General features: G+C 53.5%; 1 long non-coding RNA gene and 1 other non-coding gene across 2 annotated transcripts; both read right to left on the bottom strand.

Annotated features, from left to right (window-relative positions):
- Positions 1 to 3267: 3267 nt before the first annotated feature.
- Positions 3268 to 5440, bottom strand: Snhg20 (small nucleolar RNA host gene 20). Its single transcript, NR_027059.1, has 2 exons — positions 5021 to 5440; positions 3268 to 3447 (listed from the first exon to the last, which is right to left on the bottom strand). It is a non-coding gene; the product is annotated as a small nucleolar RNA host gene 20 (long non-coding RNA).
- Mir6516 (microRNA 6516) lies at positions 4766 to 4875 on the bottom strand. The gene has a single exon (NR_105853.1). It is a non-coding gene; the product is annotated as a microRNA 6516 (primary transcript).
- Positions 5441 to 5862: the final 422 nt, after the last annotated feature.

Genomic DNA, 5862 nt, shown 5'->3' with positions numbered 1-5862 from the left:
CCCCATCCATAAAATGATCCTTTGTTGCTACCTCATAACTGTAATTTTGCTATTATGAATCATTATAATTTTTGGAGACACAGGTTTGCCAAAAGGGTTGCAACACACAGGTTGAGAACTGATGTGAACCCTTGCAGCTGGGGGAACCCACCCACAGATTAGTAGAACAGCATCCTGAGGAGTGTCTGCATGGAGAGGCACATTAGAACATGCCCTTGCCCCCAACTGCACAAGCCCAGAATGGGGTCAGCTGCTCCAGGATGTGAGCGTTTCCTAGAGACGGAGCACAACTGGGACCAACTGACGGATTCCTAAGCAAGTGCCCCACCCTGCCGCTGCACCTCCCGCATAGCTTTCTGATGAAAGAAGTCTTGGCTTCAAACACAAATGGATTCTACCCTTTGTAGTACTGGCTGTTACAAGAGCGCCTGGTGTGGAACTGCGCCCTCTAGTGGACAGAAAGAGAAGCAAAATTCCACAAGCGCTTTAGCATTTTAAGGGCTTCTTTCTGCGTGTCTCAGAGTTATTTTTCCTCAAGTGCTGTCCACTTTGCTTTTGAGACATGTTCTCTGACTGGCCTGGGGGTTACTATGTAGGTTAGACCAGGGGCCAGTGGGCCCTAGGATCTGCCTGTTTCTGTGACTCCTAGGTTGGTATTAAACACGTGCCACCATGTCCAGATTAGTTTTACTGGGTTCTGGGAATCAGAGTCCTTGGTTTGTCCTTGCTTCTCGAGGCAAGCACTCTACCAACTGAGCTATCTCTCAGGCTCTAAGGCTTTCTTGACCACTAATTTCATGGGGCTGTTCTAATTCTTATGTAATCCAGGGTGGCAGCGGGCCAAGCCAGCCCAGGACTTGCCAGAGGCTACATCTTAAGCATGCCTGTGGGGTCAACTAGTCAGCGCCTATCATGTGTAGGCAGCCACAGGGCCAGGGGATCTGTGGAGTAGATAGAAGGGTGCAGGGCTTGGCTGGGAACTCTTGCAGCCACATGCAATACTCTGGGCTTCAGTAGCAGCTGTAGGTCCTCGAGTTCCAAAGGCGGCCAGCGAGCCAGAAGGCTACTGCTGAGCAGTCAATAAAGATGCCGGCAGAGGAAGAAGCCACCTAGCTGGGGGTGGCATTTCAGAGGGAAGAGGACGGATGTAGAGGCCACCCTGCCCTGGGCAAACATCTGCCTCAGAAGTCCCAGCACACACTCAGCATGGTGGTGACACCTGTACCAGCCATGAGCATGAATTTGAGGCTAGCTTGTACGACAGAGTGGGATACTGTCTTAAAATCCCACTGGGATCACACGGAGGCACATGCCTGTAATCCCAGTTCTTGTGGGAAGGGTTGCGGGGAGTTTGAGTCTAGCCTGGGCTACACCGTAAGTTCTAAGTCATTCAGAATTGCATGTGAGACCCTGTCACAAGTCCCAGACCAAGCACTGAACTCCTGGACCCTCCAGCACCCTCCTTGGACTGACCGGAAGAACCGTGGGCTCCGAGTATCCCCACCAACCTCAGCTGCTTCCCGTCAGTTTTCTGCTGATAACCAGACACACGCTCAGAGGGGCCCAGGAGCTGTGTGCTCAGAAGACTTGTCAAACCAGGACTGCGCTGGTCCTCTGAGGACCTGTGAACAGAAGTCCCGGGCTGCTCAGACAAGCTGAGGGCAGATTGGAGCCACCATGAAGACACTGCGTTCTGTGGGCAGGAAAAACACCCCACACTGGATGAGTCAGGAACCTGCCACCACAGCAGTCTACTCCAGAAAGATCACCACAGGCTATTTTCTCCAGTGTACACTGCATCTCAACACCTTCATTTAGGCAGCACAGTCTTTTTCTAGAGACGGCACGTGGACGACAGTACCAATTTCGTGAGGCCCAAATGTGATCGCTGAGACGATGCCAGGAGCCTGCAGCTACTGCAGCTTCCTGCCTGGGTAGCACCAGGCTTCTCCCACGGGATGCGCCTGCTTTACCTATTGTCACCGTACCTGTGTCAAGGCACTCCAGGTACAGAGAGGAAGTGACATGCCTAAGACCACAGGGCTGGCTGGTGCTGAAGCCCCAGTGTGAAGAAACCCCAGGTGTTTCTGCCTCCACGATGAGCCCTCCCTGGGTCATCACCTAAGCGGCTCCTGTACACTGGAGACGTCCAAGGGGCCTCCGCCACAGCTCTGAGTCTTTCATGTTATGGCCAGCGGTTGCAAACCACTGAATAACTTCCAACACAGGTTGAAATGACAGCTCCCGCAGACACGGGGTGGGGGTGGCAGGGGAGTCAAGACCACAGAGGCCCAATGAATCATACCTAATGACATAACGTACGCCGAACCGAGGTCAAAGTTCAAGTCAGCCCCTCACCCAACGCAAGCAACCCACGCACAACATGGGAGACACGCCACCCTGGCATTGCTCTTGCAAACGACAAACTTTATGCCAGCAGTGTACGGGATCCGAGACAAGGTTCCCTAGGTGTGCAAGCAGTTGAGCAGAGGTAGGGACAGCAGTACCTCTGCTCCTGCTGAGGACATAGGGCCAGAGGGACCAAGGATACACAACAGGTGGCACAAAGGGTGACCCCCAGACAGCCATAACCATAAGGCTCTCAGGAGAGGGAGCTACTCAGCCCGACAGGAAACACAGCGCCCCTGACACCTAACTGCAAGGCCAGCCAGCAAGAAAGGGCCCATGTGGGCTTAGGAGGCACAGCAGCTGGGCCTGGAGAGATGGCTCATCGGTTAAGCACACAGGCTGCTCTTGCAAGGGACCAAGGTTCTATTCCCAGCAGCCACATGGCCCCTCACAACCATCTCCCGAGTGCAGAGACAGTACCAGCTTCAGTATCCTCAGTGCACACAGGTGAGCAGATCCTAGAATAGCCAATGTCTGTCAGGTAATCCTACTGAAGAGGGCTAGGCCAGCCCAGAAGGCCATGGGATCCCAGAGACCTTGGACATCTCCTGTCCAGACAACCCTTGCTACTCAATTTCCTTGAGAACACTGTGCTCCGCAGCCCCTACATTCCATAATGAAATATTTGGATAGCCCTGTGCTTTGTGCCCAAAAAATCTGGAAAAGGGGCCATTTAACACACACTGGCCATACAAACCCACACTTGCTACAGTGGCGAGCACAGAAACCACCAAGAGCGTGAAGAAGCTGGGTGTGGTGATAAACACCTTTCACCACAGTACGTGGGAGGCAGGTGGATCTGGGTTCCAGGCCAGTCAGGGCTGCGCAGTGAGATATCATTGAACAATGGAAACAGAGTGAGTTCAAGCTCCATTTATTTACAGCCACTGAACACAGCCACTGTCCTCAGCCAGTGAATACCCAAAAACAGCAAATCAAGAGTCAAACCCAACAGGTCCAGGAGCACGCAGTAGGGATACACACAGTAGGGCCGGATCCTCACTCAGTGCACGCAGACAAAGCTTCTAGTCAAATGACCTAAAAAAAAGAAAATTCACCACCAGTCGTCATTAAACCTGGAATCTCAACGTTTAGTTAAAACCACCAGAACGCAAACCACGCCCCAGGGTGGGGGTACAAGGTGCTCAGTCTTTTTAATTTCCTGTCCTTCCAAATGGATAAAAACTGCTGACACCCGGGGCTGGCCACCCACCCAGTGACTTCCAGAACCTTCTCTGCCCAGATTTAACTGCAGGCTTTCCTTGGAAACCTGCTGGTTGACAGATGCAGAAACGAGGCCTCTGCAGCTCAGCACAACTTGAAATCCATTCCTATTTGACCTCCCTCCCCTCCAGCCATGTCTGACTCCAGCATGCCTGTGTTCCTGACCCCATCTGTACCTCCCTCACAGGACCGCCATAGTCCCTGTGTGCTGTCTCTTTCCAATTGCCTTCCATGACTTGTTGATGTCTACCTGAACAGATGCAGAGTCCCGTGTAACAAGCAGGACCTTCTCAAGACACACTAAGCATATGTCTATCATTGAGCCACACTCCAGCCTGGCTCCCGTGCCCCTGAAGAGCATGTGACAAGCCTGAACTATGGCAGATTCCTCTTGTCATGGTTTTTCCGGAAGTATGCCACACCCAGGACCTTCAAAATGGTGACCACTGGCCCCATGTGGCTACTCAAAATGCAAACGCCCAGTCCTTCAACCACACTGAAGAGACAACCTAGTGGGGCCCACGGTCGCTCAGGTGAGTCCTGGGGAACGATTTCTGTTTGTTTGGGTTGTACTGGTGTCTTGTCCAGTGACGTCTGGAGTCACAACTGTATGCATCTTTGTTTAAGCTCCACGTGGGTGGGACAGACACCCAGGAGTAGAAGACTTCCTAGCATGCATATAGCCTTGAGCTTTATCCGTACATCCCATAAACCACGTGTGCTCGAGGATGCCGGTCATCCAGGCGGCTACCAGAGGCAGAGGAAGGAGGATTAGAAGTTCAAAGGCTGCCCTCAGCTACTTAATGAGTAAAGGCCAGCCTGGGCTAAGTGAGACCCTATCTCAGAGCGGGGTGGTGCAGTTGCTGGAGAGATGGCTCAGCATTGAAGCTGAACACTTGTTGCCCTCTTAAAGGACCTGGGTTCAGTTCCCAGCATCCACACCGGGGCTGACAATACTCTATAATGCCACTTCTGGGAAATCTGGTACCCTCTTGTGACCCCTTGGGGGCACCAGGCAAACATCCACACTCTAAAATAAAATAAAATAATGAATACGTCTTTTTTCTCTTTTTTATCTAAAGTGAGGGGCTTGAGTAATGGTCAAATATTTGCTTTTGGAGGACTGTGCTCAGTCCCCACAGCTTCAGCAGGGCTCCTGTTTGCAGTATCATACATGACCACCAAACTGCTGCTAGGATGTCCACACCTGTTACTGCAAATTCTAACCCCAGGGAAGAGGTTCCTCCTCCTCTGGGATTTTACTTTAGGTCAAGGTCGGGCTGTCTGGTACGGGGCTGCACCCACCTCGGGCGGGTACAGCCACACAGGAGCCTTTTCCCAGACCGTCGGCCTCAGGTCACCGTCCCACCCCCAAGGATTGACATACCTGGGCCAACCAAGCTCAAGTCACTGGAAACGCTCCTCGGGAGGAAGGAGCTTGTGCGTGCTTCCGTCTAGTCGTTGGGGGATGTGGTTCATTTCCTGGGTGGGGAAATAAAAAGACAATTTAATACAATTCTGTGTAAGCGGACGAACCCGTGCGGCGCCTGCAACACAGAAGCAGCCAGTGCCCCGCCGATGGCGGCCCGGGCCTAGGGCCTTCCTACAACTCCAGCCCATCCCGCGATCGCGTGCCGGCCCGGGGTCAGCCTCCTCCCATGGGAGTCCCGGGAGAGGTTTCTGAATCCCACGATCGCCTTCGGGAGGCTCCACGGCGCCCCCGAGCCACGCTGCGCAGGATGCATCCCCTCTGCACGGAGCACGCGAGTTCTCCTCCCCGGCGGAACCAGCTCTGCAAATGCACTTCCGGCCGGAACTGAAGATTTACCATCGAGACGGCCGCTAGAAGGTCGCTCTGGCCTTCGGGTCATCCAGGTCGGCCTTAAAGGGGCCGCGTTCTAGACGCGGTTAGAGCGGCCAGAGTTCCACGCGGCGGTGGGACCTCGTCTACAGGGGCGCAAGCGGGAGGGACTCCCTACTCTTGGGCGGCAGGAGCTAGCCTAGCCACTGACCCTTTATCAATCACGCAGCCCTGTGCAGACCAAAAAGTTGACTTTCCCGAGCCCAGTCAGCCCTGTTGTGGCAAAGGCAGTTGAAACCCAGCTGGTTCTGTTGCAAACCTGTGTGTGACCTTCCATCACAGTATAAACCCATAGGTGGTATCAACTGATACCCGTTGACGTCAGCACCCTCTTGATCCAAAGGCTTCCCAAAATCGCACCTCTGACC

Source organism: Mus musculus, chromosome 11 (genome assembly GCF_000001635.26).
Source record: "Mus musculus strain C57BL/6J chromosome 11, GRCm38.p6 C57BL/6J".
Taxonomy (NCBI): Eukaryota; Metazoa; Chordata; class Mammalia; order Rodentia; family Muridae; genus Mus; species Mus musculus.
Note: the sequence above shows the minus strand (reverse complement) of the source record. Positions and strands in the feature narration are given on the sequence as shown.